General features: G+C 37.6%; 1 protein-coding gene and 1 long non-coding RNA gene across 7 annotated transcripts in view; both read left to right on the plus strand.

The window, feature by feature from the left end:
* FNIP1 (folliculin interacting protein 1) overlaps positions 1-18,846 on the plus strand; it is a 112,618-nt gene that overhangs the window by 11,564 nt on the left and 82,208 nt on the right. The window lies entirely within an intron of this gene.
* Positions 11,728-15,991, plus strand: LOC145510079 (uncharacterized). Its single transcript, XR_014056662.1, has 2 exons — positions 11,728-14,630; positions 14,772-15,991. It is a non-coding gene; the product is annotated as an uncharacterized LOC145510079 (long non-coding RNA).

Raw genomic sequence — 18,846 nt, forward strand, 5'->3', positions numbered from 1 at the left:
TCCTTTAGGATGAACTGGTTTGATCTCCTTGCAGTTCAAGGGACTCTCAAGACTCTTCTCCAACACCACAGTTCAAAACCATCAATTCGTCGGCACTCAGCTTTCTTTGTGGTCCAACTCTCACGTTCATACATGACTCTTGGAAAAACCATAGCTTTGACTACGCTGTCTAGGTTTGTCATAGCTTTTCTTCCAAGGAGCAAGCGTCTTTTTAATTTCATGGCTGCAGTCACCATCTGCAGTGATTTTGGAGCCCAAGAAAATAAAGTCACGTTTTAAATTTTCTCAAAGAAATATCTGAACATAGTTTAACCATCAGACAGTAAAACCCCATGTTAATGCACCACTTGTATTTACATTGCTCAGTATATAGTATTCCTTGAGTGACTCCTGGACCCTTGGAACTTCTGACTGGCTAGCTTGGCATGCTCTTCACTTGTGAATCTGATTCTGAATTTATGAGGTGAAATTTTTTGCCCCCAGCCCAATAATATTATGACAGAAATTTACTTAGAGTAAATTCCTCCAACCCAGTCCTGATCCTGGATGCACCTGCTTTTTTAATTGTTTGGTGTTTCTTTGAGTATTTGTTTTTATATTTATAAATAATATGAATATACTATTTTATAAAAAATTTATTCATTTTAGACATCAGTTTCCTGTATTGGTAAAGATTTAGGTCTTAAGCATGCATACCTATACACATACTCATGTATGCCCTTCCCTTTCTTTTTCATTCTTCCAATATTACAATTTTTGGTTAGTTTAAATAATCAACGTTAACTATTTTGTTATATTATAAACATTCACTGCTGAACTAAATATATTTTATGTTTTATTGTACTTAAAAATCTCTTGGAGTTAATTGCCTATGTTTTTCTTTTTCCTTTTTTGGTTCACCTTATTTTCTTTGGAATCTTTAGCTTAGCAACTCCATAAAATATCTCTCAAAACAACTTATTTCTCTTAGTGAAACCTCGATAATTGGTTAGTTAATTTTTTTTCTTCATGGGTATATCCGTCTTGGAGCCCTCTGACCTTCTCCGGCTCTAGCTTGGGCTGCTGCCCTGTAGTTCTGCTCCATAGCATTGTTATAAGCTTTCCTTTGCCTTCCTCCTGGAAATTCCTTTGACTTTTTAAAGTTAGGATCTCTTGTAGACTGGCTTCCATGACTTCTTCCTTTTTGGATTGTTCCCTTGTTTTGGTAGTACCTATCCCTTTAGGAGCTTCCTGAGAATGATTGCTTGAGATAAATTTTTTGAGACTTTGCCCATCTGAAAAAGTGTTTATTTTTATGTTTGGCCCATCTAGTAGATGCAGAGTTCTGTGTGGAGAATCATTTTAACTCAGTAATTGGAAGGTATTCCTCCCTGGTCTTCTGGCTTCCAGTATTGCTGCTGAGAAGGTCAGAGCCGTAACTCTGATGAGCAAATTAGAAAGTGAAGGTCATTCCCTTTCTGACGTGCTACCTATGTGTTCTCTTTTTAGATATACACAGAATCCCTGCCACTGGATTCAATCTTTCTTGGGGATTGGAAATTCTACTAAAAGGAGTCTCTTATTGCTTTTCACTCCCCGGACTGCTAAAACAAAATAAAAATATTTTCAGTTTTTATGTACAGCTAAGACTAAATCCCAAAGTAAACATTCTTATTTACTAAACACATTATGTAAAAGGGCGTTGTGCTTTGGTTGATTATCAGAATAAAATTTCATAATTTACCGTACCACATGCGTGTTTCAAAAACATGCATAATCTTATACTATACTACTTCAGGTATACAATGGATGGCATTTATTATTGTTTATTGGGAAATTCCTCCTGCATCAGAATATATCAACATAAAGAAAGACATGTTAACACATGGTAATTAAGCAAAAATCAAAAGATAGCTTCTCCACAGATGGTACTGGATAAGCTAGATATTTGTGTGGAAAATATTAAGCTTAGCCTGTATGTAAAAATTAACTCAAAATGTGTCATAGACCTAAACATAAAACCTCAAAAAACTGTAAAATTTATAAAAGAAAACAAGAGAAAAATCTTCTTGACCTTAAGGCAGGACAAAATTTCTTAAAACGCATACACACACAAATATATACATAAAATCTTTAAAATATAATAAACTAGAAACTTAACCAAATAAGACTTCTGATCTTTGAAAGTAGATACCACTAAAATAAGAGATGCAAACCAGAGATAGGAGAAAATAAGCTAACAAAGAATTTTTATCCAAGTAAAGAAATCTATAATACATAATAAGAAGCACTCCAGTTTTTAAATGGACAAAATAGTTGGAGACTTTACAAAAGAATGCATAACGAATAGGCAATAAACACCAAAAACTTTGCTCAACATCACTAGGCATGAAGAAAAGGCAAATTAAACTACAAGATGCCACTACACACACCCACAAGTATTGATGATAACTGGAATTATCATACACATTCTTAGTGAAAAAGTAAACTGGGGCAACTGCTTTGGAGAACAGTTTGGTGGTTTCTTATTAAGTTAAATACATATTTGCTTAAAAACCAGCAATTCTACTCCTAGGTATCTATCCAACAGAAGTAAAAACATTCTCATACAAAGAGTTATACATGAATGTTCGTAGCAGCTTTCTACATAATACCTCCTCAAGCCAGAAGTAATCCAAATATTCATCAACTGGTGTATCAATAAACTAATTTTAGCATATTGATATAATGAGATACTGGAATATGATAATAGAATAAAAAGCAACGAGCTATTGAAATAAGCAGAAACGTGAATGAATCTCAGAAACATTCTGCTGAGTGAAAGAAACCAGATATGAAAGAGTATATATGGTAGGATTTCATTTACATGAAATTTTAAGATATACAAAATTAATCTGCAGTGACAGAGCAGATTAGAAACTGGTGGCAGGGTAAGCATGCAGGGGTTGGTTACTGACTACAGAAGATACAAGGGAACCTTTGACGGTTATACAGAGTTCTACATCTTGAATGTAGTGGTTGTTAACACAGCTGTATACATCTGTTCAAACTCATAAAACTATACCAGCTTTCAAATGAACCAAGGATTTGTTTTAATGAAGTATGTGAAGACATTAAGTAGCATGTCAGAAACGGAGTGACCTTCATTTTCTAATTTGCTTTTCAGCAAATTAGGTTCTCAACCTGATGTATACATTAGAATCACCTGTGATCCTCTTTAAAACCTTCAGATTGCCCTACTTGGAATTAATTCTTAATCTTCTAGGGTAGGATTTTGGACGAGTGATTATTTTGCTTTGTTTGGAAGCTTTCCGGTATGATTTTGATGTATAGCCCAAGTTATCACTCTCTGATTATACTCCCGTTTTCTCATTTAATCTCTCAGACATCCTAAGAGATAAGTAGTTTTAGCTCAGTTTGCACATGAAGAAGGTAAAACCTGGTATGATTTTATACCTTTCTCCACAAGGGATATAAACAAGAAAATTACAGAAGACATTAAAAAAATGACCTTTAAACATTTTGAATGATGGTTAACCTCATTAATTAAAAATTACAAATCAAGATATTGTATCTCCAATTCACTAAGCTGTCTGTTTAATAAAGGTTAAAAACAGTGATATATTATTACAGCAGGAGTGGTAAAGCAAGCCCTGTTCTGTGATTGTGAGCGTGTATATGGGTACAACTATTTTGGAGTGCAGCAGTTGTGCAAAACTGATCATATAAGCATATCCTGATGTTTATTAAAATTTTATTTGAAGTTATTTCCAATTTGTTACTGTGGCCATAATTAGGAGATTTATTAAATAAGTTATGGTTATATATTGGAACACTGTGTAGCTATTAAATAGAATCTGGTAATCTGTATTCCCTAGTGGAGATTTACACATATATTAAATTTTTGAAAGTTACAAGATAGTGTGCAGTGTGATTTTTTTTTTTTTATAAATGCATGAGACTTAAACATTCAGCACTATTATTGTGTTTATTTGTACATACATAGGAAAAAGTCTATATGGAAACAGAGAAGTGTTGAATGTTGAGAGTGGCTAGGTCTGAGAAGGATTGGTAGGATGGGTTTTTCATATTTTATACTTGTTTGTTGTTTTGTATTTACCTGGCAGTAAGATCTGTTGCTTCTGTAATTTTAAAAAGATATAAAAATGAAAAATGTAATTTGATCAAGATCAACACAAATGGCAAGTGGCATAGCTAGGACTTGGAATTATCAGAGTCCAAAGGAGAAATTTTTCAGAGAAATATTAACCAATGTGATAATGAATTTTAACTGATTAGTAGTAGAACAGCATTTAAAATTTTTTATTTAAAAATTTACATACAGTAATTCCCTTTTTGTGGTATAAAGTCCTATGAATTTCTTAAACTTTTTATTGAAGAATAATATAATTAAGAAAAGTGTCCACATTTTGACTATTCAGCTCAGTGAATTTAGACATGTTGCCAGATGACTGGTACCTGGTTCAAGAAACAATGTTGATTGTGTTTCTGTAATCTTCTTCCTGACCCTTTCAAGCCCTACTATCCTGACTTCAAACACCAGGGATGCCTGATGTTGAGCTTTATATTAATGGAACCATTCACAAACTCTCTTCTTGTCTGGCTTCTTTTTTGCTCAGTGTTATGTTTGCATTTTTCTTTGTAGTGTATGTAGTCTAGTTCCTTCTCATTCCTGTAGGCTAGAATTTCCCTATTGACATTTGGATGGGATAATTTTTTTTGTTATGGGGGGCCTTTTCTGTGCATTGAAGGATTTTACTGGCATCCCCGACTCCAGCCACAAGATGTGAGTAGCAGCCTCCCCCACCCTGACCCCCCACCACCCATAATGACAACCTAAAATGTCTCTAGATGTTGCTGAATGTCCCTAGAGAGGGGGCAGAGTCTAGTTGAGAACTGCTAAAGTACAGTCTTCCCTTTGTGTGAGTATGCCACAATTTATTTACCCAGGCTACTTTGTTGATGGATATTTAGATCGTTTCCAGTTTAAGGTTGTAAAGAATGATGTTGCTATGAATGTTTTTGTAGAAGTTTTTTGGGGGAAGATATGTCCACATTTCTGTTGAATATGTACTTTGAACTGAATTTATAGGTCATAAGATACGTGTATGTTTAGCTTTATTGGAGTTTACCACACTGTTTTCCAAAGTGATTGTACCAATTTTAATTTTACCAGTCGTATATAAGAATTCTATTTTCCCACATTCTCATAAGGCTTGAATTTGAACTATGTTGTTTTGTAGGTCAGGTCCTGAGTTTTATTCTTTTTAGTGTACTCATTGGATGGCACAGTAAATGACATGCAGAAGATGCCAGTTGCTGAGTGAATGAAGGCATGGCCTTCTGCTTTACTGTCCTGTGATCTTGATGACATATGCCTCAGTTCTGGCATTTGGGAAGCAGTTAGTTACCCATCATAGTTGCTCTTTCCTATGTTGATGGCAAGGTCTCCCTCCCCACCATTACCAACAGCTTAATGGTCTCCAGACAAGGCCATGTGTTCATGTTCTTGATGAGTTTCATGAACTGACACAACTGTCAAAGCCAAATGTCAGTAACTGTGAAATCAGAGATTTACTGAAACTGTTTTTAAGCTTTGTCATTTAAACAAGACTTGCTGATCAAATGAGAATCTGTGGCTGTGTTTTCAGAGGGATGGAAATTTTTAAAAGTGATTTTTTAACTGTTTCAGGTATTCTGCATATACCTTAAATGGTAAGCATGTTGAAGGCAGTTGCTATGTCCTCCTAAGTTTTCTTGAAGCACCGCAGGCTGTACCATATCGCTGCTGCTGTACCATCATCATTTTCATTGACACCATCATTATTACCATTTTGCTTCTGTATGAAGCTTCATGTATATGTATATAATTTATTGATGTGAAGTTAACATATTGTACAACCATCACCTATATTTTTAAGTAGTTCCAGGCATTTCCACAACTCCGAAGCAAACGCTTCATCCATTAAGTGGTTTCTTCTCTCCTTCCCCCTTAGCCACTGGCAACCACCAATCTGTTGTCTGTCTCGGTGGATTTATCTGTGTTGAATATTTCATATTAATAGAATCGTATAATAATGACTTTTAATGTCTGACTTCTTTCACTTAGTGTAATGTATCCAAGGTTCATCCATGTTATAGCGTGTATCATTCCTTTTTATGCCTGAATAACATTCCATTGTATGTAGATACCACATATGGTTATCCACTCACTTGTTGATGGACTTTTAGGCTTTTTCCATCTCTTGGCAATTGAAAATATTGCTGGTAAGAACCTACACATGTATTTATTTTCATTCTGAATACATGACTAGATTATTACAACTACTACCACCAACACAGAACAATTCCTGTGCCTCAAAGAATTTCCTTGTGCTGCTCCACTGTAGAGTGACCCTCTTCCTTGTAACTGCTGACAACCACAGATGGTTTTATAGGAGTAAGAAATTGAAGTAATATCTCAGCTGTGTAGTATGGCTTTCCTTAAGCATGTGATGGATTTCTGAGGAGGTAAACTTTTTGAATTGGAGATAATGTTTTAGAAGCCAAAGGTTAGAAATACTTACTATATATTTACTAAATTCAATTTTTCCAACTTATTATTATAAGGAGTAAATTTAAATTACTAGCATGAAACTCTGTACTTAGAGCAGAGTTACTATCAAGAATGCTATCTTAAAATATTTCATAGATTCAGCATGAAATTATTAGATAGGTTTTTTTTTTTTTTTTTAAGTGAACTGTTCCTTATCTTTACTGTTTTGTTTTGGTTATATACAAAAAATGTCTTGGGATTTTATATTTTCTAACTGCCAAATTCTTCAGTTAAATATATATTGATATGTTTTACGTGTTTTTTTAAAAACTGAGAGGAAAGATTGTTCAGCTTTCTGAAAACATAGCATGCACAATAAAATAACTGTTTGCCAGGAAAAAAAAAAGCCCTGTTGTCTTCTAGTACCAGTTGGTATTACGTAGGTTTGTTTGGTGTCTCATATCTTATTTATAGTAGTTCAGAGCTGGAAACTAGATACTAAACAAACATTAATGTTCCACTGTAGCTTAACTATGCGTTAGAGTCTTTCTTTGGTCATAATTATTTTTACTTGTACACGTACTTCTATGAAACTAGGAACTTCTGAGAAACTGGCAACTTGCTTGAGTCCAGTCCATTCCTATATAGCTTAATACAGAAACAATATATAGCATATTTAAATGTACTTGTTTAGATGATATTTGTAAAAGTTTTTTATAACAAGTTATAAATTAATAGAAGATACTTAATGATCCTTAGTAGTTAATTGGGAGAGAGCTCATGAGAAAACATTATTACTTGTCTGGCTGTAGATGGTTCTCAGATCCTACTTTCTCTCCAGAAAAGAGTTTTTGCTGGGAGGAATCACAAGTCTGATGACTGTATTTCTTAAAATATTTCAGGTATGTCTAAATATTCTAGGTATGTCTAAATATTCTAGAGTTGTAAGAATTTGCGGCTGTTTAAAAATCATATCACTATATAATTTTAATTTTGCGTTTATTCTTTTCTTGGAATTTATTTATCATCTGACCTTGCTTACCTCCTTCAGCATGCAGACCTATGCTGGAAGTCACCTTTATTAGTTGGCCTCATTACTCCTTCACAGTAAGAAAGAGTGTTTGTGAATACATTCTCCAAAATCTTACATAGTGGAAAAGTATGAAAAGACATCACGTGTGTCACTTTCAAAGTTGACGAAGTTAGAGCTCTTAAAAATGTATCACTCAAAAGTTGTTCAGTAACTTTTTTAGAGGTAATAGAAGATGTTGTTTCTTATAACCTGCCTTTATATTATTCATAAAATAAAGACCATCTTGACTTTGTTTTAAAAATGCAAAGGAGCTAAAAGATTGACTTCAGACATATATTGGTTCATTCATTTGGTTAAGCACCTTTTGTGCACTTTTTTTTGGTTTTGTTTTGTTTTTAAATGCCAGATTCAGTGAAGAGCCTAAGAAAAACAATGAGATTCTCTAAGGCAGAGATTCTTAATCATTTTTCCTACCAGGTATTCCTTTGGCAGCTTGGAAAGGCTTATAGATCAGTCTCACAGCCTAAACTAAGAGCTCCTAAAGGAGGAGTCCTTAATGTCAAGTTTACAAATCCACAAAGGATCTGTGGTTCACTGTGCAAAAGGAACTTGGATAGAGGGGGGAGAAATGGCATATTTACTTTTACTAACTCTAACCACAATTTAGCAATTTCTTCAATTAAAATGTAGGCAACAAACCTCAATAGTATTAGTAGTTCCTATAACTTTTGATCATCAAGAGGAATCATAGATAGTTTCCACACACTACAGTTGATGCAGATATTTGAGAAAAATTCTTTATGCTCATTCTTTCAAAATTACAGTACTAACTAGATCCACTAATTGTTCTCAATATTTGAGTTAATATTCAGAACACGTTATTATACCACAAACTTAACGTTTTGACAGCTATTTCCATATGAGTTTCCTTTACAATCCTGAAAACAAAACAGATTTGTAAGCCTTTTCAAGCTGCCAGAGGAATACTTGAATAGGTAGTTAAAGCTGAGATCTGAGCAGGGATTTTGTTTCATCCATCTTTGTATTTTCATAATCCTACAATGCCCAGTAAGAGTTCATCAGATGACTATAATGTGCTCTGATATAGCTACATAAATAATTCTGAGGCTGCATAAGGGGACGTTACCTTTGTTGAGTGGTTTAGTTTAGCGGTTACATCTGTTTTTGTTAGAGGAGATGGCGCTGAGCTTCATCCTAAATTTAAGATACCGTGGATTTTCAGGTTGAATGAAGTAAGGGAGGTATAGGTATGCTCATGTGTGTTAGTCACTTGGTTGTGTCCTACTCTTTGTGACCCCATGGACTGTGGCCTGCCAGACTCCTCTATCCATGGGATTTTCCAGGCAAGAATACTGGAGTGGATTGCCATTTTCTTCTCTAGGGGGTCTTCCTGACCCAGGGACTGAACCCTGATCTCCTGCATTGCAGGCAAATTCTTTACCATCTGAGCTATAGGCATTCAGTTCAGTTCAGTTGCTCAGTCGTGTCCGACTCTCTGCGACCCCATGAATTGCAGCACGCCAGGCCTCTCTGTCCATCACCAACTTCCGGAGTCCACCCAAACCCATGTCCATCGAGTCGGTGATGCCATTCAACCACCTCATCCTCTGTCGTCCCCTTCTCCTTCCGCCCCCAATCCTACCCAGCATTAGGGTCTTTTCCAATGAGTCAACCCTTCGCATGAGGTGGCCGAAGTATTGGAGTTTCAGCTTCAACATCAGACCTTCCAATGAACACCCAAGATTGATCTCTTTTAGGATGGATTGATTGGATCTCCTTGCAGTCCAAGGGACTCTCAAGAGTCTTCTCCAACACCACAGTTGAAAAGCATCAATTCTTTGGCGCTCAGCTTTCTTCACCGTCCAACTCTCACATCCATACATGACCACTGGAAAAACCATAGCCTTTACTAGATGTACTTTTGTTGGCAAAGTAATGTCTCTGCTTTTAAATATGCTATCTAGGTTGGCCATAACCTTCCTTCCAAGGAGTAAGCGTCTTTTAATTTCATGGCTGCATTCACCATCAGCAGTGATTCTGGAGCCCCCAAAAATAAAGTCTGACACTGTTTCTACTGTTTCCCCATCTATTTCCCATGAAGTGATGGGACCAGATGCCATAATCTTAGTTTTCTGAACGTTGAGCTTTAGGCCAACTTTTTCACTCCCCTCTTTCACTTTCATCAAGAGGCTCTTTAGTTCTTCTTCACTTTCTGCCATAAGGGTGGTGTCATCTGCATATCTGAGGTTATTGATATTTCTCCCGGCAATCTTGATTCCAGCTTGTGTTTCTTCCAGCCCAGCGTTTCTCATGATGTACTCTGCATATAAGTTAAATAAGCAGGGTGACAATATACATCCTTGACGTACTCCTTTTCCTATATGGAACCAGTCTGTTGTTCCATGTCCAGTTCTAACTGTTGCTTCCTGACCTGCATACAGGTTTCTCAAGAGACAGGTCAGATGGTCTGGTATTCCCATCTCTTTCAGAATTTTCCATAGTTTATTGTGATCCACACAGTCAAAGGCTTTGGCATAGTCAATAAAGCAGAAATAGATGTTTTTCTGGAACTCTCTTGCTTTTTTGGTTATCCAGCGGATATTGGCAATTTGATCTCTAGTTCCTCTGCCTTTTCTAAAACCAGCTTGAACATCTGGAAGTTCATGGTTCACGTACTGCTGAAGCCTGGCTTGGAGAATTTTGAGCATTACTTTACTAGCATGTGAGATGAGTGCAATTGTGTGGTAGTTTGAGCATTCTTTAGCATTGCCTTTCTTTGGGATTGGAACGAAGACTGACCTCTTCCAGTCCTGTGGCCACTGCTGAGTTTTCCAGATTTGCTGGCATATCTAGTGCAGCCCTTTCACAGCATCACCTTTGAGGATTTGAAATAGCTCAACTGGAATGCCATCACCTCCACTAGCTTTGTTCGTAGTGATGCTTTCTAAGGCCCACTTGACTTCACATTCCAGGATGTCTGGCTCTAGGTGAGTGATCACACCATCGTGATTATCTGGGTCGTGAAGATCTTTTTTGTACAGTTCTTCTGTGTATTCTTGCCACCTCTTCTTAATATCTTCTGCTTCTGGTAGGTCCATACCATTTCTGTCTTTATCGAGCCCATCTTTGCATGAAATGTTCCTTTGGTATCTCTAATTTTCTTGAAGAGATCTCTAGTCTTTCCCATTTTGTTGTTTTTCTCTATTTCTTTGCACTGATCGCTGAGGAAGGCTTTCTTATCTCTCCTTGCTATTCTTTGGAACTCTGCATTGAGATGGGAATATCTTTCCTTTTCTCCTTTGCTTTTTGCTTCTCTTCTCTTCCCAGCTATCTGTAAGGCCTCCTCAGACAGCCATTTTGCTTTTTTGCATTTCTTTTCCATGGGGATTTTCTTGATGCCTGTCTCCTGTACAATATCACGAACCTCTGTCCATAGTTCATCAGGCACTCTGTCTATCAGGTCTAGTCCCTTAAATCTATTTGTCACTTCCACTGTATACTCATAAGGGATTTGATCTAGGTCATACCTGAATGGTCTAGTGGTTTTCCCTACTTTCTTCAATTTAAGTCTGAGTTTGCAAAAAGCAGTTCATGATCCGAGCCACAGTCTGCTCCCGGTCTTGTTTTTGCTGACTGTATAGAGCTTCTCCGTCTTTGGCTGCAAAGAGTATAATCAATCTGATTTCGGTGTTGACCACCTGGTGATGTCCACGTGTAGAGTCTTCTCTTATGTTGTTGGAATAGGGTGTTGCTATAACCAGTGCGTTCTCGTGGCAAAACTCTATTAGCCTTTGCCCTGCTTCATTCTGTACTCCAAGGCCAAACTTGCCTATTATGCCAGGTGTTTCTTGACTTCCTGCTTTTGCATTCCAGTCCCCTATAATGAAAAGGGCATCTTTTTTGGGTGTTAGTTCTAGAAGGTCTTGTAGGTCTTCATACAATCGTTCAACTTTAGCCATATATGCTATAGGCATATGCTATAGGCATAGCGTATGGAAAAGCTATGTATGCTCATAGGCATAGCCTAAGGAAAGACTATGGCAAATTTAGTGATTCTTGAGTTTCAGGATATGCATGTAAGGGAATGGCAGGAAATGAGAAGTTGGGGGATCCTGCTGGAGCTCACATTATAAGCAGAGTTCTATGTATACTATGCAGCTAGGAACTGGTGTTGTGTATAATGTAATTAGCTTTGTGTTTTAGGATGCTTTCTCAGATGGCATTGTGACAGATGGGACAGAATGGGGAGAGTCTGGAAGCAGATACCAGTGAAGGCACTATTAAATTGATTACAGGTTAGAGAAGGTAGGTCATAACAGTAGCAGAAGGATGGGAAAGGAGGTGCTATATATCTGGGAGAAAAGGTTTCAGTGTTTGAATATGAAATGTGAAGGAGGATGAGTTGTGGCTGAATCTACTCTGTTGGGAGAATGGGATATGGGTGATGGTAGTGCCATTAACCAAGGTAAGGAATACAAGAGGGAAGAGTAGGCATGGTGTAATAAATAAGGAAGTTTAGCTGTTCTTAATAAGTTTGAGCTGCCTTAAGGTTCAGGTAGAAGTTTCTCAGGCAGATAATTGGGGCTGGAGATAGAGATTTTGAAATCTTTAGATCAGTGCATTGCAATCATCTGTGAAATATTTTTTATGAAGGCATGTTTTTTTGCAATATGGGCTTCCCAGGTGGTTCAGATGGTAAAGAATATGCCTGCAATGCAGAAAACCTGGGTTCAGTCCTTAGGTTGGGAAAATCCCCTGGAGAAGGACATGGCAACCCCCTTCAGTATTCTTGCCTAGAGAATTCCATGGACAGAGGATCCTGGCAGGCTACAGTTCATGGGGTCGCACAGAGTCAGACATGACTGAGCAACTAACACACTTATTGAGATACAATTAACGTGTATTAAAATTCTCTTTTTTAGGTTTTCATTTTTTTTTAGGTTTGACAAATGTTCAGTTCAGTCGCTCAGTCGTGTCCGACTCTTTGCCACCTCATGGACTGCAGCAGGCCAGGCTTCCCTGTCCATCACCAACTCCCGGAGCTTACTCGAGTTAAACTCATGTCCATTGAGTCGGTGATGCCATCCAGCCATCTCATCCTCTGTTATCCCCTTCTCCTCCTGCCTTCAATCTTTCCCAGCATCAGGGTCTTTTCCAATGAGTCAGTTCTTTGCATCAGATATATAGTCATACAGTTAGCACCACAATAGAGGTATAGACCATTCTTGTCACATCAGAAAGTTCCCTTGTAACTCTTTTGTTGTGGTTCTCCCCTCCTCCACTCCAGTTTCTGACAACCAACCATTCATCTGATTTTTGTCCCTGTAGTTTTGTTCGTTTATGTCATATAAATAAAGTCACATATTTATAGCCTTTTGTTTCAGTTTGTTTCACTTAATATAAACGTTCTTGTGATTCATTCATGTTATTGCGTATATTAAGTAATTTGTTTTTGTTGCTGAATAGTATTGTAATATGTGTGTGAAGGTTTTTTAAAAATAATGTATACCAGGGCTCCAGATACTTTATATGAATTAAGAATGATAGCTTGAAAATGGTAATACGTTGGAAATTGGATGAGATGAGAGGATATCAGGGAATAGCGGTGACAGTGTCAAATGTGTGCACATTCAAAGGTTGAATAGGGCATTAAAGAGGCTGCTTTTAGGTAACCCAACTTTTTCAACATTGATTTAGAAGGGAAGGAAAAGTGGCAATAACACAGCATGGAGAGTTATAGAGATAAATGGGTGGAAGAAACAAACCAGAGTTAACGGGCAACAGGCAAGACTGAACAAGAGACCAGAAAGGGTAGAATCAACTCTGTAGACTTTAAGGTAAAGGAAAGGTGATAGGATTGGGCTCTGTTACCATGATGGAGGCATGGTTATCTTAGAAAACTTGTGACCATTGATAATGAAAGGAAATAAAGAGTCATTAATAGTTTCAAAGTAATGGAATGACTTGATGAATCATTATTGTCCTGGAAGGTGAGTCTGAAATGAGTTGGAATAGGAGAGCCTAAAGTTAAAAAGATGACTATATCTACATATGACATCTTGAGGGCTTGGACTTCTAGGATTGTCCTGAGAAATGAAAGTGACAGATACTAGAGTTATTTAAATTTTTTTGTGTGTGGTTTAGAGGTTATTTTGAGAATTGTTAGCAGTTTAAGCTATTAGCTAAAAACTTATGGTGAAGGAAGATTGAATGACCTAATAGAATTGGTATCCTTGAGATAATGCTTAATTTTCCAAGCATTTGCTTTTATTATATGTGCCTGTAGAGATATCAATGTGATTCTAAATTAACTTGTTTTAGTTCTTATTTGTGAGTGATCTTTAGTACACAGACTCCTCTAAAATCTCTTCCTGTATTTTAGACATCTCAATTTTCAAGAATTAACTTTAGACTGATAATGAAAAAAGGATCCTTTTAATTTTTCCTTTTTGAGAATGCAGAATACTTTAATATGATGATTGAGTGATGTTTGCTTTCTTTTAGATAACCTAACCACTTGATTCTCATAGGTCCCAGATGCATTTTGTGAATTAAAAGACCACTGAAAACAATGGCCTTCAGAATCAGGGCTCTTTGGAGAAATAGATGATTCCAGGTCTGGGGCAGAAAATGTACAAAATGAACATAGAAAATCTTGTCCTCCCCAAATGAAGGCTACCAAAGACTACTTGTAACAAGTCAAGGGAATTCAAGAGCTAACTTCAAAAGCCTCCCCCTAGACAAATTTGCGATAATTTGAACCTCAACAATAATGACAGGGGACTTCCATGACAGTTCCATGGAAGACAGCCTTCCAGTGCAGAGGGCATGGGGTCAGTCTCTGGTCAGGCAGCTAAGATCTTACATGCCTCAAGGCCAAAGAACCAAAATTTAAAGCAGAAGCAATGTTTTAACAAATTCAGTAAATGGTTTGCACAAAAAAAAAATCTCAATTTTTTTTGGTTGTGCTGGGTCTTTGTTGCTGTGCACAGGCTTTCTCTAGTTGAGGTGTATGCTATGCTATGCTAAGTCGCTTCAGTCGTGTCCGATTCTGTGCGACCCCATAGATGGCAGCTCACCAGGCTCCGCCGTCCCTAGGATTCTCCAGGCAAGAATACTGGAGTGGGTTGCCATTTCTTTCTCCAGTGCATGAAAGGGAAAAGTGAAAGTGAAGTCGCTCAGTCGTGTCCGACTCTTAGCGACCCCATGGACTGTAGCCTACCAGGCTCCTCCGTCCATGGGATTTTCCAGGCAAGAGTACTGGAGTGGGGTGCCATTGCCTTGTCCGAGTTGAGGTGTGCAGGCTTCTTATTACAGTGGCTTCTTGTTGCATAGCACCGGCTCTAGGGTGCTCAGACTTCAGTAGTTGCAGCACTTGGGCTCAGTTGTGGCTTGCAGGCTCTAGAGCTTGGGCTCAGTAGTTGCAGCACATGGGCTTAGTTGCTTCACCACATGTGGAATCTTCCCGTACCAGGGGTTGAATCTGTGTCCCCAGCATTGGCAGACAGATTCTTATCCACTGTACTACCAGAAAAGTCCTCAAAAAAATCTTAAAAAAAACAAACAACAGAACAATAAAGCTGTTGGATGGAAACATAGTAAATGTGTTTGAATCCAGACAAACAGTGGCCTTCAGGTTGACTATTATTAAAAAATATATGAAATTAATAATTATATGGAGCTTCCCTGGTGGCTCAGCTGGTAAAGAGTCTGCCTGCAATGACGGGGACTGGGGTTTGATTCCAGAGTCAGGAAGATTCCCTGGAGAAGGAAGTGGCAACTCGCTCCAGCATTCTTGCCTGGGAAATCCCATGGACTGAGGAGTGTGGCAGGCTACAGTCCATAGGGTCGCAAAGAGTTGGATGCGATTGAGCAACTGACACTTTCTAATGAAATTCCAGCAGGTTGTTTTTAACAGTTCTGTATCTTCTGTAACCTAAAAGTTAAACTTACTGGCACACTTAGCTTAAGAAAAGAATGCTACTTGGTTTATCAGTGTGTTTTGTTCAGTTTTCTATAGCTTCAAAAATGCTAAGATTTTCTCAACCTAAAAATAGATAAAAACCTGTTAATGTGGAGATCATTTTAGAAGTGCAGGTAATAACAGGAAGAGAAACAAAAAAAGATTTTATTGTAGAAGCTGTCAGTTCCCTGCTGCTGATTTTCAAAATTACATCTCTGACCCTGACTTCAAAGCAGAGATACATCTGGACACACATTTTAGCTTCCTTTAGGATGGCATCTTCATTTTGACATCCCTCCAGTGCCTTAGGATAATAACAGAATCAATTTGTTTAGGCTTCTTATTTCTACCATTGGGTTATTTTGAGGGATAGTGATGATTTCTGCCATACGTCCCATCACAATATTGTAAAATAATTATTCTCCAATTAAAAATAAAAGACTAAATTAAAAAGAAGTGGCTATTAACTAATTCATTTCTACTCACTGAACACACCTAAACTAAGGACCTGTTCTGTACCAGGCACAGCAATAAACTTAAAGATATAAAAATACATATATCTAGTCTATGCTTCAGAAGTATTAGCATTGTAGTTATCTATGTTTATTATTATTATACATAAAAGTCCAAACGGACTTTTGGAGAAGTAGTGGTCATATGGGAGACCTGGGTTCAATCCCTGGGTTGGGAAGATCCCCTGGAGAAGGGAAAGGCTACCCACTCCAGTATTCTTGCCTGGAGAATTCCATGGACTGTACGGTCCATGGGGTCGCAAAGAGTTGGACACGACTGAGCAACTTCTGCACTCACACACACTGCCATACATCAGCGTGAATCAGCCATAGGTATACATATGTCCCCTCCCTCTTAAACTTCCCTTCCAGTTCCCTCCCCACCCCACCCCTCTAGGTTGTCAACAGAGCACTGGCTTTGGGTTCTCTGTGTCATACAGCCAATTCCCGCTGGCTGTCTACTTTACATATGGTAATCTGTACGGTTCAGCGCTACTCTTTCAAATAATCCCAACTTCTCTTTCCCCCATTGTGTCCAGAAGTCTGTTCTCTGTGTCTGCTTCTCCATTGCTGCCCTTTAGATAGGTTCATCAGTACCATCTTTATAGATTTCATATGTATGTGTAAATATATGATAATTTGTCTTTCTGACTTATTTCACTTTGTATAATAGGCTAGAGGTTCCACCTCATTAGAACCAACCCAAATGTGTTCCCGGAGAAGGCAATGGCACTCCACTCCAGTACTCTTGCCTGGAAAATCCCATGGACAGAGAGCCTGGTAGGCTGCAGTCCATGGGGTTGTGAAGAGTCGGACACAACTGAGCGACTTCACTTTCACTTTTCACTTTCATGCGTTGGAGAAGGAAATGGCAACCCACTCCAGTGTTCTTGCTTGGAGAATCCCAGGGACGGTAGAGCCTGGTGGGCTGCCATCTGTGGGGTCGCACAGAGTCGGACACGACTGAAGTGACTTAGCAGCAGCAGCAGCAGCAAATGTGTTCCTTTTTATAGTTGAGTAATATTCCACTGTATATGTACCACAACTTTATCCATTCATCTGTTGATGGACATCTAGCTTGCTTCCATGTCCTAGCTATTGTTAAAGTGCTGCAATGAACATTGGGGTACATGTGCCTTTTCCAGTTATGGTTTCTTCAGGGTATGTGCCCAGTAGTGGGATTGCTGGGCTATGGTAGTTTTATTCCTAGTTTTTAAAGGAATCTCCATACTATTCTCCATAGTGGCTGTATCAGTTTGCCTTCCCACCAACAGTGAAAGAGGGTTCCCTTTTCTCCCCATTCTCTCTAGCATTTATTGTTTGTGGATTTTTTGATGATGGCCATTCTGACCCATGTGAGATGATACCTCATTGTAGTTTTGATTTGCATTTCTGTAATAATGAGCAGTGTTGAGCATCTTTCCAAGTGTTTATTAGCCATCTATATGTCATCTTTGGAGAAATGTCTAAGACTCCTGCCCACTTTTTGATTGGGTTGTTTGTTTTTCTGGTATTGAAGTTCATGAGCTGCTTATATATTTTGGAAATTAGTTCTTTGTCAGTTGTTTCACTTGCTGTTATTTTCTCCCATTCTGAGGATTATCTTTTCACCTTGCTAATAGTTTCCTTCAATATGCAAAAGCTTTTAAGTTTAATTAGATCCCATTTGTTTATTTTTGTTATTTCTATTACTCTAGGAGGAGGTGGGTCATAGAGGATCTTGCTCTGATTTATGTCAGAGAGTGTTCTGCCTTTGTTTTCCTCTGAGAGTTTTATAGTTTCTGGTCTTACAGTTAGGTCTTTAATTCATTTTGAGTTTATTTTTGTGTGTGGTGTTAGGAAGTTTTCTAATTTCATTCTGTTACATGTAGCTGCCTAGTTTTCCCAGCACCACTTATTGAAGAGACTGTCTTTTCTCCATTGTATAGTTTTGCCTCTTTTGTCAAACATAAGGTGCCCATAGGTGTGTGGATTAACCTCTGGGGTTTCTGTCTTGTTCAGTTAATCTGTATTTCTGTTTTTGTGCTGGTACCATACTGTCTTGATGACTGTAGCTTTGTAGTAAAGTCTGAAGTCAGGAAGGTTGATTCCTCCAGTTCCATTCTTCCTTGTCAAGATTGCTTTGGCTATTTGGGATCTTTTGTGTTTCCATACAAATTGTGAAATTATTTATTCTAGTTCTGTGAAAAGTACAATTGGTAGTTTGATAGGGAATGCATTGAATCTCTAGATTGCTTTGGGTAGTATAGTCATTTTCACAGTATTGATTCTTCCTATCCAAGAACATGGTATATCTCTCCATCTGTTTGTGTCATCTTTAATTTCTTTCATCAGTGTCTTATAGTTTTCTGCATACAGGTGTTTTGTCTCTTCAGGTAAGTTTATTCCTAAGTATCTTATTTTTGTGGTGAATGGGATTGTTTCCTTAATTTCTCTTTCTGATTTTTCATTGTTAGTATATAGGAATCCAAGGGATTTCTGTGTATTAACTTTATATCCTGCAACTTTACTATATTCATTGATTAATGCTGGTAATTTTCTGATGGCATCTTCAGTATTTTCTATGTAAAGAATCATATCATCTGCTAACAGAGTTTTACTTCTCTTCTAATCTGGATTCCTTTTACTTCTTTTTATTCTCTGATTGCTGTGAATAGCCATTTTTTATTGTGTATTTACAGTATGCCAGGCATTGTACTAAATACTTTATATGTTTATGAAATTTAATAATTTAATTTATTAATTTATCTAAATAACAGTAGCATGAAGTATGTATTGTTAT

The sequence above is a fragment of the Giraffa tippelskirchi genome, chromosome 6 (genome assembly GCF_054371585.1).
Source record: "Giraffa tippelskirchi isolate mGirTip1 chromosome 6, T2T-mGirTip1v1.2.pri, whole genome shotgun sequence".
In the NCBI taxonomy this organism is placed as follows: domain Eukaryota; kingdom Metazoa; phylum Chordata; class Mammalia; order Artiodactyla; family Giraffidae; genus Giraffa; species Giraffa tippelskirchi.